The 21586-nt window shown below is 38.1% G+C and overlaps 1 long non-coding RNA gene across 1 annotated transcript in view; it reads left to right on the top strand.

Moving 5' to 3' along the window:
- Positions 1–21586, top strand: part of LOC306858963 — a 1377007-nt gene that overhangs the window by 728758 nt on the left and 626663 nt on the right. The window lies entirely within an intron of this gene.

Here is a 21586-nt window from a genome sequence, read left to right on the forward strand (position 1 = left end):
AAGCCATTTGTATACTGTACATACCGTAAGGGCAATATTGCCCAAATCTAACCTGTCTTGTATCTAGCAATGTACTACAACCGTTGGAACATGAAAAAATAATTGTGTACTGTACATATATGGAGGGCGTTCTAGGCAGGATCTCACCTGTAGTAAATCACTATAAGTAATAAAAGATTAACAGTTTGACTGAGTTATTTTAAATGTTAAAAGCAGCGGCGTTGCATCTGGGTATGCAGGTGCATATGGGCCCGAGCTGATTGGGGCCGAGCCGAGGGGGAACTTTTAATTGAAACAAGGGAACACTGGCCTGGCCCTTGTCCGACAGCTCATCAGAATTCTCCACCCGAGTCCCACCCAAGCCCGTGTCTTTTCTCTCTCTCTCTCTCTCTCTCTCTCTCTCTCTCTCTCTCTCTCTTCCCCTTTACACACCTGCTGTTGCAGCCATTAAAAAAAAAGTTACATTTGGTTCTTAATGGCAAAGTGGTTATATCTAATTTCATTTGCTTTATTAAGTTAACTTAGAAACATGATTGGAACATGTTATGTTTGTTAAATTCTAGTTGTATTTTTGTTTTTTTAAATACCAAGCGGCCAGCGCCAGACAGTGAGTTGAGCATAGGCTTGATCAGTATAGCCTTCTCAAACAAACACGATTCAAGACATAAAAAACTTCATGCATTTCACAATATAAATGTGTGATAAGAGTGTAAAATTAAAATATGCCGTAATTTTTCCTCATAAAGGTAAGAGTATACATCATTCGAAGCTGCAAATGGTTTTATTTTGTGTGCACTCACAATATCAACTAAATGTTTTACTTTTTAAAATAAAGAAAACAAACAGGGTGGTCTTGATCTCGAGCAGGAACACGTCACAAAAACTGAACCGAAACTCATCAAATACTTGCCTCACTGACAGAAGTATATTTATAGAATGCTATAAATTACTACTTTACAACGAAATAATTAAAAAAAATTTTTTAAACTCTTTCATTAGCCTATGTAATCCATAAAGATGTATTTCTGTCTTAAGGCGCGTCCAATGAGGAGATATGGAGAGTCAGGATCATCAAACTTAATACTATTTTATTTTTTATTTATTAATTTTTTTTTCGTTTTTTGGGCAGCTGTGCCAAGATTGTGTTTGCATGCAGTATAAATACCCTACAGCGGCATTTTAGTGTCGCATGGAAAAATAACTAAATAAGATTAACGTCATACTAATTTAATAAAGTCAAAATTACGATAATAAAATCATATTATATTGCGTGAAATTAATGTGAAAATTACACTCTGCAAAAAAAAAAAAGCACAGAAAACAGCAATAACACGTAGGCTTATACAGTTGGGCAAAAAAGTATTTAGTCAGCCACCAATTGTGCAAGTTCTCCCACTTAAAAAGATGAGAGGCCTGTAATTTTCATCATAGGTACACTTCAACTATGAGAGACAGAATGGGGGAAAGAATCCAGGAAATCACATTGTAGGATTTTTAATGAATTAATTGGTAAATTCCTCGGTAAAAAGTATTTGGTCACCTACAAACAAGCAAGATTTCTGGCTCTCACAGACCTGTAACTTCTTCTTTAAGAGGCTCCTCTGTCCTCCACTCGTTACCTGTATTAATGGCACCTGTTTGAACTCGTTATCAGTATAAAAGACACCTGTCCACAACCTCAAACAATCACACTCCAAACTCCACTATGGCCAAGACCAAAGAGCTGTCGAAGGACACCAGAAACAAAACTGTAGACCTGCACCAGGCTGGGAAGACTGAATCTGCAATAGGCAAGCAGCTTGGTGTGAAGAAATCAACTGTGGGAGCAATTATTAGAAAATGGAAGACGTACAAGACCACTGATAATCTCCCTCGATCTGGGGCTCCACGCAAGATCTCACCCCGTGGGGTCAAAATGATCACAAGAACGGTGAGCAAAAATCCCAGAACCACACGGGGGGACCTAGTGAATGACCTGCAGAGAGCTGGGACCAAAGTAACAAAGGCTACCATCAGTAAATCTTGCTCTACTTCATTAGTCCATCTTTTAACAGTCCTTAATACAGGTTTAGCTGATTTCAGTTTCTGCCTGTAGTTCAGTATAAGATGAACCAAACAGTGATCAGAGAGTCCTAAAGCTGCCCGTGGGACAGAGTGATATGCATCCTTTATTGCTGTGTAACAGTGAACCAGTATATTACTGTCTCTGGTAGGACATGTAACATACTGTCTGTATTTTGGCAGTTCACGTGAGAGATTTGCTTGATTAAAGTCCCCGAGAATGATTAAAACAGAGTTTCTGTAAAGCTGAACTCACGTGTGCTTGCGGCTGCGCCATTTCCCTGTTGATTCTGAAAAAAAAAAAAAATGTAATAACAAACAAGCATTGTCATCTTTTCATTCTTATAACAATAAATCCAAATCACATATTTATTGAGCATATTAAACAAAATAAACATTAAAATAATACTAAAAGCAAATTATACCAGAAATGCCAACTAAAAGCATTCAATATCTAATAATATAATTTTTATTTTTCCTTGAGAACTCTACTAATTAAAAACATCTGACAAATGAATAAAATGTAATGTAACAACGCAACTAAATTCTACAATACAAACTGTTGAATTGATGCAAATATATTCATATAAACTAGCTAACTGTATCCTGACACAATCAAACTTGTTTACCACCTTATGAAACACATACTACAAACACTATCACACAATAAGAAAATTTAGCTCCTTTTCCCCGAAACCCTGACTCTGTGAGAGTTCAACAGTTTCATCTACAAACAACTGTTCCAACATCAAATCTTCAGACAGTGGTTGTGCACACTCTTCTACAGTACCACTGCTTTTTACAGCATCACTCTCTTCTGCTTCAGTAGATTTATTAGCTGAATCAGAATCAAACACGAATGATGTGCACATAACGCGTTGTCCTCTGAATTTGATATGCAAACATCTGTCATCACTCAGCAACTTTGCAGCTAACACATCTGGTTCCACCTGACTGTCAGCTGGTGCATTCAGCAACTGCCGAAGCACAAAGTTATCCAATACAAATGTGCTCATTTTATCACTGCTATCCTGTACAGTGATGGTTGCATGTAGTTCAAACTTCACTTTTGCAGTTTTACAATATGCTGCGCATTGTTGACATCTGGTCATCAGTGTCTCCAAATTGACAGCAGGCAAGGTATGCATCTTTGGACACATGTATTTGGCTTTCACATCTGCACTCACAATTTCTCCTTCCTTGACCAAAATATTGTCAACTGGTTGTGCAACAGTAGCTGAGACATCCGGTACCATGGTTAAAGACGACTGTGAAGTGGTAGACAAACAAGTTTAACCATCAAATTGTCGAACAGATGCATTCTTGATGGTATACCACTCCCGATGTCCAAGACATCTCCTCCCCAGATAGTCAACGACACACTACATGTCTGATCCGCCACATCATATAACCGCCTTTGCAATCTTTGATTGCTACGGGTCATACCATGTCTATCTTCCACCAACTGGACCACTTTGACTGTCACATTAATCTGAAATGCAACAAAGAAAAAAAAATAAAACATTGTTTCACTATTTCTACAACATACCAGACACACGTACACTCAAAATACAAACACCTATATCTCCAAAAAGGATGGTAGGAACAATCTACCCTTTGATACTCCCTGGGATCATCAATGATTTGCTGCACCGTCCAGTATTGTACAATGTCATATGTACACTCATCAAGCGCAAACTGTAGTATACGCACACGTTAGAGTTGTTGAAGTATTAACAATGATGTCCATTTCTCCCTTCTTTTGGCGAGATGGTGAAAATCCAACACCACACAGCCTTACAGGACTCCTACAAAAACAACAACAAACAACTTCCATTAATATTTTCCCACAAAGACAGTTACAACAAACAATACTTATTCATAAATACAAAAAAACATTTTTATTTATAACATTACTTTTTACAAATACCGGTCTTTTTCTGCACTTTCAAACAACATCTTGTTTGGACCCTACAGAACATACTGCAGCACAGGTCTTGTTGTTTTATTCACCTCTGTTTCACTGATTTTAAGTATGATAAAGACTTAACAGTGTAACTGTCACGCTGTACTGGAGCAAGGAGACACAGAGATTCCCAATACGGAGCTTTATTGAAAGTCCAAACACACGGAACGAGGAGCTTGGGGAATTGACGAACAATTCAGGACATGGGAGACAGGGAGACACAGGGCTAAAGAACACTGGGAAATCAACAGGGAAGAACAGAAACAGGTGCAGGGCAATTAAACACAGGGCTAGGGACTAATCAACTAATGAACATGGAACGAGGACAAGAACAGGAAGGCCAAATATGGACACGAGAGGCGGGGAAACACGAGACACAGACTGACATGACGCCCCCCTCTGGAAGGCGTGTCCTCACGCCATACACCATCCAAAGGGGGTGGGGGCGGGCACTCTGGAGGCCTCCAGGGGTCAGGGCTACCTGCCTCCAGAGGGGGGCCCGTTCCGGGAGCCATGGCGGGACGGGGGACTCGGGAGGCCATGGCGGATTCTCGGGGGCGCTCTGGAAGCGCGAGTTGCAGAGGGCTCGGGGAAGCCACGAACGGCGGCGGGCTGGCTCGGGCCCGGACGCTTCCCAGACACCGGTAAATCCCCTCTCTCCAGCTCAGGCGGTAGTGTCTGGGAGGTCCACGGGACGGTGGTAATTGGCCCCGAGCCAGAACAGCTTATTAAGCGTTACATCATCCCACGCCGTCGCCGCGGCGATCTTGTGGAAACCCTCTGCAAACTCGTAGAACGGGCAATCCTCCCAGATTAAGGCGGCGAAGCGGGAGGCGGCATCCATGCCGCGGAGCAAACACTGGAACAAAAAACATGGAACGCCGCTTACAGTGTAGGGTCATGTATTATGTCACGCTGTACTGGAGCAAGGAGCGAGGAGACAGAGATTCCCAATACGGAGCTTTATTGAAAGTCCAAACACACGGAACGAGGAGCTTGGGGAATTGACGAACAATACAGGACATGGGAGACAGGGAGACACAGGGCTAAAGAACACTGGGAAATCAACAGGGAAGAACAGAAACAGGTGCAGGGCAATTAAACACAGGGCTAGGGGCAATTAAACACAGGGCTAGGGACTAATCAACTAATGAACATGGAACGAGGACAAGAACAGGAAGGCCAAATATGGACACGAGAGGCGGGGAAACACGAGACACAGACTGACAGTAACAGTGTTCTACAGGTGTTCAATGAAAAGAATGGATAAACTTTTTATGTGTCCCTGTTGTATGACATCTTCATGTAATATTAAACACTCACAATATCACAATTTATGTGCATTTGTTGTGCAGTCCTGCAAAAATATCACTGTCCATGGTACTAATTCTGTCAGATTATTGACAAGTACTCAGAAAGCATGACAGCAAACAGGATGTTTATTTTGGGTGAACACTTTCAAAAACTAGTGGAATCATTCTTCATGATGGTTTATAAATACTTTGCGCCTCACATATATATTCAATTTCTACCATCACTGGATGATGCGTCATTGAAGAAACCAATAAAACAGTTCAATAGCTTTTGAAAGGAAGGACCCAGCACTACAGTGCAAGTTGCAAAAATATTTATTTGACCATGAAGAACATACTACAAGTCTTTAACGTGCAATTATTTACTCTAGATGTTCAATTTCTACCATCACTGTATTCTTCGGGTTTCTTCATTGAGACACCTTCCAGTTCAATATCTTTTGAAGGTAGACACTGACATACCCAGTACACATTGTATAATATTCATTTTTCATTAAATAACACACTACACTTCAGCAATATTTTACTACAGCAAACTCTTTCTTTCTTGTGCGAGTTATTGCTTAATGCTCCCACATATATTTGTCTTTTATGTTTTTCTCAAATCACACATTATCCACTTCAGTAGTTTTTAAAGGGACTGAGTGACTGCTATAAAACGAGTTATAAATCTTTACAAAACAAACTACAGTCCAGGTTTTCTTGTCTTTTCATCTCTGTTTTTGTCATTTTGTGTGATACTTTGTGTGAGTGTGCTGTTTTCTGTATTCATCTAACATTAAACTCGCTCAATATCATAATCCATGTTCACTAATATTTACAGTCTTGCAGAACGGTCACTGTCCATGGTTCTGAATTTTTCATGTTACAGAAAAGCATGTTTTTTTTTTACATTTTCCAATTTGATAAGAAGCTAAGTGCATTGCTTTTTATAGCTGCACTAAAACAAAAACTGAGTATAACCTACCTACCAAGATTTGGTAATGGAAACACTAACATTTTCACAGCGTTTAAGCAAGCCTTGATTATGTGATTATTCACATAATGAGAATTATTCAGCTGAATGGGTGGCATTTTTAGCCAACATGTCATTGAAGTTTTTAGATGCAAATCTGCATGCTTTGCTGAAATGTGAACATATGCATGTAGTGCACCAGCAGACAAGATGACTTTCCAGGGGGCCCAGTTCATGAAATGAGCCCTCTCTAACTGCTATAGTGGAGGATGGTTTGTTACAATTTGAATGAATGCCAGTGGACTAACAGATTCACCTTTTTACCCAAACCCTCCTCCTTTCATTCTAAGGCCTAGGCTAAGATGGCCATACATTCCTTTGACCTACAGATGCAGCATGCAGTTTTGCTGGCCATGCCGTAACAACGGCTAGAACAAAGGGGATCAAACTTTTCACACCCCTAAAATATAATTGCTATTCCTTAGTAGTGTTTGTCATTTGCATAGTTGTTTAGTGCTTTAAACATGCAATGAAAAAGATAAACATGCCATGGTTAATAGTTTTTTAACTGTATCTTTGTTGTGTTGGCAATCATAAGCCGAATCTCAAAACTCTTTAGATAAACTATCTGATTTCCTTCCTCCAATGTACATGTTTTTTCTTATTGTATGATCCATTTTGATCATTTGATATGGTTAAGGTGATATTCCTTAGCTGGTGCACCAAGGTAAAAAGAAGGAGAGGTCTCACACACACACACACACACACACACACACACACGTTTGTTTTTGTGAAAAGTGGGGATATCCCATAGGCGTAATGGTTTTTATACTGTACAAACTGTGTGTGCTATTGCCCTACACCAACCCTACACCTAAACTTAGCCCTCACAGGAGACTTTGCATTTCTACTTTCCCCCCCAAAAAACTCACTCTGTATGATTTATAAGTGCTTTGAAAAGTGGGGACATGGGTCAATGTCCTGAAAAGTCACCTTCACCTTGTAATACCTGTGTCATTATACAAATTTGTGTCCTCATTTGTCACAAAAACATGCACACACCTGAGATGATGTGGGACAAAACCCACCGCCTCTAGTGTCTTGTGTATGGCATACCACACAATTGGCAACCGTGTGAAGATCACTATATATCTTTGTAACTATGCGAGTAAGTTGTAAGTATTTTCTTAATAATTATAATATTTAAAAAATGAATCTGTTATTACCTTTTAATGGGGTATTTATAAATGAAATCTAAAATAATTCTTAAAATCTCTTTTTATTTTTTAAAAGCTACTTGGAAAAAATACAAATCGTGGCTTCATGATTGTGTTTCTTTAAAGAAGCAGGAAGGATATTTAAGAAAGAATTTTATTTCATTTAAAGCTATGAACAACTTTATGTTTTATCTATACATAATTGAAATAATAATATAGCTGCTAGGAATAGCAGCCTCCAAAATAACTTTAGGCCCATTAACAAAAATGAATTATGCATAAATCAACCAACCTAGGCTTACTAACCCATTGTTTCACTGTAAAATTGATAAGTTAAGAATACTCAAAACATTTGAGGAGACTTTTTGCCTCAGAACATTTGAAAAACAAACTAATTTTTTTTTTTCTTAAGTTTGTAGCTTTAAAAAATTTGTGACAAGTGGGATGGGGCTAAGAGCCATGGGAGCCGCCAAGCCTTACTACCATGGATCTCAGTTACACCCCACTCATCACAATGATAATTATCAGGGTTTAAATTGGGATTTCTGTCACAAGTGTTGGTTGGAGTGATCGTGTGTGTGAGGGTGCGTGTGCGTCACAGGTATAAGTGAAGGGTGTTTGCTGTGTAGGCTGATTGTGCCCTTATGCCCTGCTGTCAAACCTCAGATCCTGTACCTTGATCCTAGGAGGTCCTTGATGAACCAGGTCATCCATAGCGTATTTTGTGAAGTGTTGAATTGTGTCTGTTATATGTGAACTGTTGTGCTCAATGATTCCTCTTTGGTAACAAACCTTTGTGGTGTAATAAAAATAATTGTTTTGTATCTACGTCTCCTGCCAATTTATCGTGAGCTGACCTGTGTTGCCCAACACTAAATTCTATTCATTATAGGTCCCGGGGCTAGACCCAGGGTGGCGTAGTCGTGCTAGATTTCTAATCCCTCAGTGTTCCGCCACATTAGTTTAATTGTTTGGACTATATAAATGTGCACTAGGTGCATATCTAAGAGTGGAAGCTGAAGCGCACTTTGCAGGACATGAAGGCGCCAGAGTGGTCACTTGCATTTTTTCTTGATAGTGGAAACAACTTAAAATACGCCATCATTTTTGCTCATAAGATTAATACATCATTCAGAACTGTAAAGGGTCTACTTATATTTGAGTGCATTCACAATATCAATAATACCTTGTGCTTTTATGAAATAAATAGGAAAACAGAGGATGCGCTTGCAGTCTTGTCTTGAACAGGAGCGCTTCACAATGATGAACCGAAACTCAATGAATTGAGTCATAAATATGATAAATATATCTATAGAAAGCTTTAAAGTACTACTTTAAAATGAAATAATTCAAATCGAAAACAAAAACGTTTTCATATGTAATCCCTAAAGATGCATTTCTCTCTAAAGGCACGTCCAATGAGGAGATAGCGAGTCATTGTTCATCACGTCTCAAATATAAAAAGAAGGAAAAGCCTAAAACAGGCCCGATTATATTTTGTTCAGATTTTGATATTGCTCTGCTCTGAATACCTTAACATTTTAAGGATTTTCTGCAATGCAATTTTGTCTGATATGTGAATTATGTGAATTTCATCCATGCAGCAAATGCTTTAAAATAATCTGGAATGCAATAAGCTGTTTTTAAAGAACTTTTCACTATAAATTTTACGGGTAGCTTGAATGTAAAACATTGTCATGAATTCGTTGTATTCCCATTTGTAAAATAGGCTACAGATTAATTGTTGTAGTCTAACCCGATCTCATGAAAGTGAAATCTTTTGTTTCTATTTGGTGTAATATTTATAAGCAGAAATTGACTTTGGCATACAAAAGACTGATATATTCATTATTAAGTCGATGGTTCAGTTGACAGAAATACGGGACACATGGGCCTATAATTTACTGCTAAAATGTTTGCGGGACAAATCTGAGGTCAGTCTGAGCGCTCATGGTGCGTACAGCCGTACACCTGCAGGCGCTACTGCTTCAGCAGCGCAACCTTATACTGTCAATAGATGCAAAGTTCACGCAGCCTCTCCAGGAGAAATCAAAACAAACTCCGCATACTGAGGTAAAAATTCAAAATTGATTTTTTTTTATATTTAAAAGACAGTTAGTTGGGCACCATCACTCAACATTTTCACCATTACGACTGTTTACTAGTTCTATAAACAGTTCAATGAGCAAATACGATAATATTAGGTCACTTACATTTTTGGCATTACCACAGCGCATCTCAAGAGATGGTCCTCACTGCAGATCACAAGATCCAGGGGGCGAGGTTGGATCCAGATCCAACTCCTCCCACCTTACATAGACCTAAACCTACCAGTCTCCACCCCTTGATCCCTAAACCCACCCATCTCCACCCATAAACCTACCCATCTCCACCCCCTAGATGTGGATCCAGCCCCACCCCCTGGATCTTTGTTCTGCAGTGAGGGGCTACTGCATCTCAAAGCAACCATCCGATTCACTGCTGAATGATTCGGTGTTTTGAACGAATCGGTTGAGTCAAAGTTTCATTAGCAAATGCATAAACATCTGATGAACCTGGCGTTTGAACGAACGACTCAATGACTCACTCATTAAACGCTCACTACTGGCACTTTAATTTAGTTGAAAATGCCCTCTATAAAAGGTAAAAAAATATATATAAAAAATGCCCTTGGATAAAACAAAAAACATGCAGATTTATAGCCTGTCACAGCTGATAGAAAACCGATGAGAATATTGCATTAGAACAAATCACATTTGAAAAAAAAATAAACGCACACTAATAAGACCACTTGCAGATCTTACTAATCTTTATGTTGGAATTCTAAGAATGTCTGATTGGAACATTTTGTGGGAATGTACCTCTGTGGTACTACTATCCAGTCAGGACAGATTGGAGCAATCATCTGATGAACAGCAGGTGTTAGATAAGCCAAAACTTTAAAAGGTGCAATACTGTGGGTTCTTTAGAGCAAAACAAAAGAGTAAGAAGACTAAGGTCAAAACTCATTAACTCATGGGTAGATGTAAAAAGGACAGATGTATGAGCAGAAGCCGTTGTGTTTCAGTTTTTGAAAGCTGATATTTTAAACATGGACCAGGGATATTCATCTAACACATGGTCAGATGTATGCATTTGCTTTATGTGGTGAGGACACAAGAAAGAATCGGCACTGGTTATGGGTAATATGGACCAAAAACCGAAATGGTGTTAGGGACCAACTAGCCATGAACAATCCAAGTGAGCAAACAACACTGGATACATTATGACAAACGAAGGTAAATTATTTTTTCTGCCTATATAATGATGTCATCCAATAGCAATTGTATATAGTGGACCCACACCATATTAAGACACTTTAGCTGTAGCCCAACGTATTAATTAATTGCTTTAAGAATCATACTATCAAACCAAATAGTATTCGGTCTAACCATAAACAAATTTGAACAGACTGTTTCTAAAAGAAATACATTTTTAGCTTCCTTATAAATAATAGCATCATTTATTAATCATGGATCTTATTGTTACCTCACCAGACTTTTATCTCCATTTACCATGTGTTCCAGCATTTATTTATTCTTGACCATAAATATCTAATTTTCATGTCAAAATATTTATGAGTATACACTTACTGTTCAATCTGATCTACCATAGACACGGTAATGAGTTGGAAAGAGGACACTGAGGCAGATATTGTCCAAACTAACATGGACTCAAAGGAGGACACAGCAGACCTGGAAAGAGAGAGTGCAACTGAGGATAGTGGTCTAAATAACATTGACCCAGAGGATAGAACCTGGAGGGAACTGAAACAAGTGAGCATGCACCATTGGGAGATGCTGGTCCAAATGTTTACAGGACAGCACAAATGTAAACAGTTTACCATAACTCTTAATAGAAAAGAATGGAACAAAATAAGACCTTTGAAAGGTTCCACTAAATTAAGGCCACCCTGGACCCACTACCTCTATCTTTTAAATATCAGAATATAAAAGCTGCCCACAGCAGGAAAACAAAATGTCCATATTTACACATTGTGGCAATTTGCACATTCCCATCATGCCAGGCAAAATACAAATTCAAACTGAAAACCAAGCCTGAAAGAATGTGCAAAATGGTAAAGATGCTGGTCAGTCAACATGGACAAAGTGAATAAAACACAAAGTGTGTGAGAAAAGGTTTAGGCCAGCAACAAACCTCGAAAGAGGAGCACTTGCTAGAGCAATTAGACGTGGACCTAGTCATTATTTCTACACAAAACCACACCCAAAGAAGAACTTTTGTGTGGAAATATGTCCAGCTGCCTCAACAGGAATGTGCTGAAGGTAATCCGCTCAGAAATTAGGAAGAAGAAACTACTCCACACTGATGTGTTATTGGAAATACATCTCTTGCAAGGCATACTAAAAGGATATGACACCAGATTTTTTAAACTACTAGGATACATACATATGTTCATATGTACACTGAGCTTGGGATCAGTACTCTTGTCGACCATTTACCCAGCAGGCTTCCTGTGTCCCTTTATCTGGATGCTACTGGAGGAGTGGTCTCAAATTGCAGATCAGCCAAAGCGAATCCTATACTACTCACTCACTCACTCTTCCAGGAAGGGGTCGGGATGCTCCCCCTTTACCAATCTGTGAAATGCTATCAAATGAGCATTCGGTACCTCCAATCACATATTGGCTCATGCAATTTACATTGCGTCTGTCCAAATACACACAAGTGCACACACACCAGGTTGAGACGGACTATAGCTGGGCTCTCATGCAAAGTGTTCTTCTGCTAGCTTTCAATAGCGAGCACATCACATCCTATCTAGAAAGAGCTTTTGATATTTGCACAGGCAAAATAACACAGGGTGACATGAAGCCTTACACTGTGCTGCACATATGTTCTGCTCACATCCTCAAAGCAGTCAGACAGGCAATATCAAAGCAAACTGACGACCAAGGTCTTAGAGACTTTGTCACATTTGCCTTTGCAAGACTGCAGAATGCCTGTTCACTAGCTGAAACAAGACATATCTTTAGTGCACTGTGTTCTGTCCTGACAACTCCAAAAAGCAGTGAAAATGTCAAGGCAAGCCTGCAAATTCTTGAAAGTGTAATTGCTAAACCCCAAGAAGGCAAGCTCGATGAAACCATGGAAATTGGAGACACAGAAAGATGGGACTCTGAAGACAGAAACAATGCTACTACGATTGTGGATAGTTCACCATTCATACCGTATTTCAGACAGATCTCTGAAGAAGCCAAGGAACACTCAGCAAGTGAGACATCTTTCTCTAAGGACAACAATCCATACTTTTGTCCAGGTATCATCAGCATGCTCTTTGACCACTATCTTGCCATTTTTCCTATGTGGAGTGGTCTGCTGTTAATGTGCATCACATGATCAGAAGGACATAAAAACAAAATCACACAAAACAAGAGAGAAGTGGTTTGGAATTGTAAAACATACCATCATGAAATCTAAGAAAAAGCTCAGACCAGGAACTTTCAACAGAAAAATGCATTGCTCCCTGCAAATAAGATATACCGAACACATCATTCAGCACAACCTCTCCGAAGATCTGTTGCTAAAGCCATTCCCAGGAAACATGGATGAAGAGAAGGAAAACACAATTATCAGGGCAAAAATCCAAATACTTTTCAGCACCAAACAACATACCAGGTCCACAAAAAAAACAAAGCACCCAGCAGTGTAGAAAGGACCTGACAAAGAGCCAGGCAACAGCTTCAAACCTGGACCATCATTTTCTATCTGCAGAGATACTATTTACATGTTTTATTTTTATATTTGTTCATTCACGCTAAATACATCTATTGTTCCTAAAGCACTGTTTGTTTTATTTGTATTTTGTGTGTATTTGTAATGTGTATCCTTGTTTTTATTTTTTAATAAAAAAGATAAAATAATGACAAAGATTTTTATCTTCTCCCACTTTTGCCTAAATATCTGCCATTCTTTTTTGTTGTTGTTACCCTGAAAGGCTTTGTCTTTATAGTAGGGAAATTAGTTTGGCTTTAATGCTCAGACAACTTGCAAAAGTCGTGATCTGATATTTTTTCCATATCGCCCACCCCTACTTCAGACCGTTGTTCAATTCGACCGCAAGTGCCCTACGAAGTGTACTTCACAGGACATTCCGCCATGACTCCAGTTCGAAGCAAGTGTATGTTCCATTTATAGGGCATTAAAGTGTGCGAGATGTGAATTTAAATTTGATTTATTTACATTATGTACCTCCATTAAGTTTAATCTGTGTCTGAAGATGTCGCAGGCCATGGAGTAGCGCAAATCCGCAAATAAATGTTCCGAAGTGAAGTAAAGTGCTCAGGGAGTAGGGAGCAATGAACACTGTGTAGGAACCATGTCAATCGAACACGGTTTATGCTTTAAAAGGTGCATAAAAGCATCAAAATACCATAATGTTTGCAGATATTTAAGAAACATGACAAGTTAACATACTGTAGCATTGTTTTTCAGATAAACAAGTAAGTTATTCTCCTTTGAAAATATGTGTTCTGGGCCGGAATGTCGGTCTTTGTTTTGGTTTGTGAAACCCGCCCACTGCCAGTTTACCCAAATGCATTTCTGCACCCCGGGTTGCCATTTGGTGGAAAACACAGTGGGCCTCATTTACGAAACAAATGTAGGACAGAAATTTGGGCGTACAGTTTAAACAAAACATGTAATAGGCTATAATATCATTAACAGATACACAAAAGAGGGGGGGGGGCTGCAACAAGTATAGGCTACACTCCTTTTTGTGACACTTGATGCATTTTATTTCTTTATATCTTTATTAAATCAGATCGCGCTGGTTTCTCACGCACTTCTAGCATTGCTTGACAATTCAGCTATTCATCAAACTAAAATGCAGTCGGCCAAATATAAAAGTTACACTGTTTATTTTTAAAGATCCGCTGTGAAATCAGCGTGCAGTGTCCAAACAAACATTTTTACGCATGTGAAGGATTTTACACAAATATTGGAACATGAGTATAAAGCTACATAAATAGTTTAACCACCAAATAATACAAATATTGCAAAAAATGGAAATATTTAGATTTTCGTCGAAATGTGCAGCGCAGGGAGGCGCGAGATAAACAAGACGGCAGAAAGCAGCATCCTATTTTTCTTCAGGACTATTTTACAAAAGTACAAAAAAAAATGTGTTTGTATTGTGAATATAAACAAAAGAAAGGCTAACTTTTTTAAAGTGTTTTTTTAAAGTAGTTGCTTCCACTGTAAGAGAACAAATTCAAATGATTGCCACAGTTAAGCATTGCTACCTTGACTATAATGCAGCCTGTTCATTACCACAAGTCAGTGAAACATATGGAAAAAATATGCAGTTTAAATATGTAGTACAATATGTGCCGCTAAGTATTATCACTGTATCGCCATGATTTTATGCAAAACATTCTGTTTTACGTGGTCATTGGAACGCCAGTAAAGTAGGCTACATAAATATTTTTTTGCCAGGATAAATGTTGATTATTAGTAACTCAAACCCCTTTATCTAACCGTCGATCGTGCGCATCCGCCACATTTGTAGTTTTCTAACACGTTTTATTCGTGTTTGTAGTTCTGGACCAAATACTTCACCAAAGCGCAATGGATTGTGGGCAATATTAGCCATTAGAGTGTGTACGGATCCACACTTCAAAAATCGACCTGAAATAGTAGCTCATCCAGGGACACACATATTATAATCTGACGTACTATTTAGGATGGATAGTGTGTCTAAATTAATTCATTTTGGCTTGTTTATATAGCTATAGTTTATTTTTTAATTCTTGTCCTATTCCAAATACTGTTAAATTGAAATAATTTCTTGTGGCGTGAGGGGGACTAAAATAGCCTAGGTATATTTACAGTGTTTATTGAAATTGTTAGATATTATAAAATGTAAATTATATATTTTTTTTGTGTATGTATACAGTCCCCTCCAAAAGTATTGGAACAGTAAAGACAAAATTGCTTTCTCTGCTGTGGAGTCAAGACATTTGCAAATATGATTAAAAGATGAATATGAGACAAAACTACAGAATGCCACATTTTATTATTAGCCGTTTCAACACATACATGTTTTACCAAATAAAAAGAACAGCACTTTTAGAGTTCATCCCACTCATTGATGTGAGCATAAGTATTGGGACAGTTGAACATAAGGCAGATATAAAATATTAAAATATATTAATTAGTTGCAGATCCCTTGCACACAATCACAGCAGTGAGTCTGTGACCCATAGACATCACCAGACTCTTGGTCTCATCCTTTGAAATGCTTTTCCCAGCCTTTAATGAAGCCAATCCCACTTGTTGCTTGTTTTGGGGAGTTTCTGCCTTTACTCTCCTCTTCAGCTGCTGAAATTCATGTTCAATCATAATTATTAAATATGGAGATTGACTGAACTCACTGCAAAAAATGCTTTTCTTACTTAGATTTTTTTGTCTTGTTTCCAGCCAAAATATCTAAAAATTCTTAAATCAAGAAGGATTTTCTAGACAAGTAAAAATAATTCTTGTTTTCAGAAAAAAACTAGTCAAAATTAAGTGAGTTTTTGCTTGAAACAAGCAAAATAATCTGCCAATGGGGTAAGAAAAATAATTTTATAACAGAAAACAAGATTATTTGCTAATGACTACAAAAGCACGGCACAAAACCAAGTGGCAATAATGGTAATCAGTGGGCTATTCAATTCACTTAAATTTATGTAAAATATACACGTTTTTACTATTTAATGAAGCCGAAGTGCCACCTACAGGCCTATTATGTGAAGTGTAGGCTGGCGAAATGGTGATGTGAATAAGTCGTGACGTATTGTCAAGTATGGTGACCCATACTCGAAATTGGTGCTCTGCGTTTAACCCATCCAAGTGCACACACACAGCAGTGAGTAGTGAACAAATGCACACACACACACACACCGTGAACACACACCCGGAGCAGTGGGCAGCCAGTGGGCAGCAGGCGCCCGGGGAGCAGTTGGGGGTTCAGTGCCTTGCTCAAGGGCACCTCAGTCGTGGTATTGAGGGTGGAGAGAGCGCTGGACATTCACTCCCCCCACCTACAATCCCTGCCGGACCGAGACTCGAACCCGCAACTTCCCCGTGGCCTAATGAATAGATGATTATATAACCATTTTTGAGAATTATGCAGCATTATAAGTTTCTTATGCCCATCAAGCCTGCATTTATTTGATCAAAAATACAGAAGAACTGTACTATTGTGAAATATTATTACAATTTAAAAGAATGTTTTAATATTTTAAAATGTAATTTATTTCTGTGATCAAAACTGAATTTTCAGTATTATTACTCCAGTCTGCAGTGCATGAGCCTTCAGAAATAATTGTAATATGCTGATTTATAATCAATGTTGGAAAGAGTTGTGCTGCTTAAATTTTTATTTCATTTAAAAAAAAATGTAGGAACCTGTGATACTTTTCATTGATAAATAAAAAGTTAAAAAGTAAAGTATTTAATCAAAATAGAGATGTTTTCTAAAAAAAAATTTCACTGTTTCTATCAATTTAACAAATCGTTACTAAATAAAAACTAATTTCTAAAAAAATAAAAAACTGACCTTAAGGTTTTGAATGGCAGTGTATATTGTTACAAAAGTTATATTTGAAATAAATGTGTTTTTTTGTTTTCTTCTTTCTTTTTTTCAAGATTCTTTGATCAATAAAAAGTAAAAGTATCATAGGTTTCCCAAATTGATAATGAATCAGCATTGCATAAAATGTATTATGATGTAGCAGCTTATAATAATGTATTAAAATTTTGATCAAATAAATGCAGGCTTGATGACCATAAGTGACTTATTGCAAAAAATATAAAATAGTAATGTATCGAAACATATTTATTATTATTTAATATTTATTATTACTTTTTTTTTTTTTTTGTCCATTGCCCCTATTTTACATTTGCGCCCCTGCCCCTGAGGAACTCTCTGCACGTCCCTGCTTCCAAACGTGAAAAACGGATGAAAAAAAAAAAAAGTATGGGTGACTTGTAAAAAGGGATGGTTTTCTGAAATCTCTTAAGTTTTCCACTTCTATCCATGACTGAACCTGTGATGAAGTTTTGCTGCCTGTTGCTCATGTTGTGTATTGTACTGCATATTTCTTTTCTTTCTTTTTTTCCCCCAGGTATTGTGGAAAACCCAGTGTTCACATCCCAGTGTTCACTTTTTTTGTTTTTCAAAGCAATGTATTTCTGATTGACTTCTAGTTTTAGAGTTCATTTCTGATTAATTAATATCATTGCAGTTTCATAAATCACTTCATTACTGATGGACTGTTGTAGTTATATAGATGAGTTTAGTGGAGTCTAGTTCTAAAGACCTAGGACACTTTTCATTCATTCAAAAACGTACACGCGTATTCAATCGTTTGTGCGGAGATTGAAAGCTGAACGTTGCATGATATGGAGGCGCCAGCGCAATCGCTTGCATTTTGTTTTCTTGCTGATAAAGGTAAGAGTAGGCCTACATCATTCGGAGCTGTAGAGGGTGTCATTTTATTTGTGTGCGCCCACAAAATCAAAACGTGCTTTTAAAAAATAAGGAAAACAAATACTATAGGCTAGCCTACATAAAAAACAATATTAAAAAGGGTTTTATAATCCAAACGATGATGTTTAGTAGATGTAAGCAAACAAGGTCACCAACAGAGGAGGAAACATGGGAGAAGGTGAACAAACGGTGCAGGGGGAAAAGGGGCCTAATTTAAACATTAACAATAAATTGATTAATAATTGAATACTAATAGACCAGTGGTTCTTAATCCTGGTCCTTACGACCCCCCGCTCTGCACATTTTGTAGCTTTCTCTTACCGCTTCAGGGGTTTGTTCCATTCGACTGTAAGTGCCCTGTGAAGTGGAGGTCACAGGAAATTTCGCCATGGTTCCAGTTCGAAAGAAACGTATATGTTCCATTCAAAGGGTATTTAAGTGTACAAGACGTAACTTCTATGCAAATCTCATGGTAACGGCAAATCTGTGTTTTTAACCTGTTAACGTTCACCAGAGCGACCTCGCACTGAACGATCTTTGTTTGCACAATGGATTCCAAACTGTTTTCACGCTTGAAATGTTAAAGGAATAGTTCACCCCAAAAAAATAATGCCATAATTTACTCACCCTCAAGCCATCCTTAGTGTATATGACTTTTTTTTCAGCCTACCACAATCAGAGTTATAATATCCTGGCTGAATGGTACCTTAAAAGTACTGGTTCCTTAAATGCTACATCTTGCTTTAACATTTTCCATGAGTTTTTTTGAAACTCGCGGGCGCCGCTGCGCCCCCTAATGGCTGGGCGGAGTATCGATACTAAGGGCTAGAATGTCGATACTGTATCTTTTTTTATTATATCGGTATGTATCTAAGAATCGATATTTTGAGCACACCCCTATTTCACACACATCTACATGTCTGTCTCTTTTAAAGTGTTTACAGTGTAGGCTATATAATGAGTTATTTATTATAGCACAATTCTTTAACAAATAATGTTATTTGACCTGTTTAATATGTCAATTAACATCACACATGTGCGTTAGATAGGATTGGTACCATTCTTTACCTTTGAGCTTTTTGTTTTCCACATGTGGTGCAGCAGCGCCGGAGGGCTCCACGTTTGGTGCAGCAGCAAGGAACTTATTTTAAAAAATATCAGATTTCTGGCAGCAACAACCATTTAATGAAGTCAAAAATATAAAATTGGACTTAATAAACATGTATTTTCAAAAGCATGTTTTAAGCTAATTGTAATAGTAAAAACTCTCCATAACAGAAATTAGAAGTCCTGGCCAGTCATGGCCTCATGGTCCAAGATCTTATCGTCCTCTAGCCTCAAAATGTTTAAATGTTTTTTTTTCCAAATAATTTTTGCTAAATTTGTTGTACATCACAAATAGGCCTATAATTTTATATTTAGAACATTGTTTTATTTATAACAGATTTATATCCTTAACTTTATGTCTAGATTCTACGTCACTGACCTTTGAGTGAACTTTACAAGAGGTAGGCTACTTCCTGTTTGATCATGTTCACTTTAATGTTGTAAAAGAAGAGATAAACCAACGCTTAGGTCTCCCAAATTAGTCGGTGTCCCACATTACACTAATCCACCCTAAATCATTGACATATTAACGAAACGAAAGAAAAAAATTTGCTGAGTTAGGCCTACGGTTCATTGTGACGCGTTCCAAAATTCTCGGAAAGGAAAACAGGACGGCAGAAATTAGTTTTCTTTATTTTGCAAAAGATTTACAGTTTTATTTATTTTACCGTTTTATTTGATTTGCAAAATCTTGACAGTTTTGAGTGATGTCTCTGTATCAGGGCCGTCCTTAGCTTATGCAGAGCCCGGTGCGAAGTGAGCGCCCCCCCCTCGGCCCGTTCGCCATCCCGTTCCTATCCCGCTCGATCAGAATACAGTTAAAGAAATGTAGCCTATAAAAAGTTAGGCTACAGAGCTCTGTTGTCCAATCTGTTGCGTTTAGCGTGACCGCCGCCTTACTGTGCTGATGCCTAGCCGATCCGATGTGAAGGATGATGTTTTACGTCGAGTACAAAGCCTTTAATAAATAATATTTTAGCATCCAGATATGTCGAGAATATGGAAACATTTGGATTCGTGCCGAATGAGAGATGTAGCCACCTTAAATTAATTTGTTTATTGACGTTTTTATAGGCTAATCTATAAGCATAGCTATAAGCCTTATGTTTACAGGATTTGTTGTGGAGAGAAACTTATAACTGTGTTTATAATGTTTGTAAACATTTTGATTTACCGGCATTTTAGCCTACATCTTTTCTTAATGTAATAGCCTAATAAAATGCAACGAGATTTGCAAGTCTGAAAATGCAATTACAAGAAGGCTAGCGTTTTTTTTTAAACAATGCAGCAAACATTTTTAAATATCTTTAAATAATACTTTAATGTACTTAAAGCATTAATGGATTTTTGTTTTGTAGTCTGTAGCAAGTGTGTGGGTTAATAGCCTACTAGGCTGTCTCTTCCTGATTTTTCTTTCTTTTTCTTTTTCGGGTAAAGAGAACACTGTAGCTACTTTATTTTTATTATTATAGGCAAAGACAAAAAAAAAAAAACATTAGTAACCATTATTTTTCTACTCTAACCGGTTTTGGGGAACGGTAGATGCAGGAACGCCAGGAACAGAACTGATTGACTTTTTTTTTTTTTCGCTTTTTAAGCCCTGAGATGAAACTAAAATAAAAAAATAAGCCTCTTTGGGTCCGTGCACGATGCCAGGGTGCTGAGGAACAGCCCTGTCTATACTGGCGGCCTTTATCCAACTGCAGGCAAGTGCATCCTCGGGGATGGTGGCTACCCTTGCCTGAGTGCACCCATCTGCCTCATCACCCCATACAGGGAGCCTGTACAGAACCCTTTACAGGCTCGCTTTAACAGCAAGCACTCCCGTGCCCGGAACATCGTCGAGAGAGCTTTCGGGATGATGAAAACACGCTGGCACTCTGTTTTCTTTAAGGCCATGGAAGTGAGCCCTGCCTTCGTGCCTGAGGTAATTGCATGCTGCGCTGTGCTCCACAATATCGCTCTTCAAAATGGGGACATCGTTGAGCCAGAGGTTGGGGAGAATAATGATGATGCCCCCCCTGAAGCCTGCAACCCTGAAACAAGATCAGGAGAACATGTGCGGGACAATCTGGCTGCTGCTGTATCTGCTCCAGACATTTGTGTTCCTGCTCTCCATGACCATGACTACCTGTGAAACATTTAACAGGTTAATACTTTTGCCCAAAGCATTGCGTTATGTTATTTTATTATAGCTTTGTTGTAGTTTGGGATTGTACCATTTCTGAGCCAGGGGCCTTTATTAACCCCCTGGAGCCATATGGATTACTTTTATGGCACCATTCTTTTAAGATACCAGCACAATAACACACTCAGCAAAATATCATCTAATTATCTTTATCGATAAAATCCCAGAAAATGTTGAGATTATTTTTTGTTAGTATTGCACACCCTTAGTACTGACGCAAATGATTTGCAACGATTGCTTTG

This window comes from Barbus barbus (assembly GCF_936440315.1).
Source record: "Barbus barbus genome assembly, chromosome: 39".
Lineage (NCBI taxonomy): Eukaryota > Metazoa > Chordata > Actinopteri > Cypriniformes > Cyprinidae > Barbus > Barbus barbus.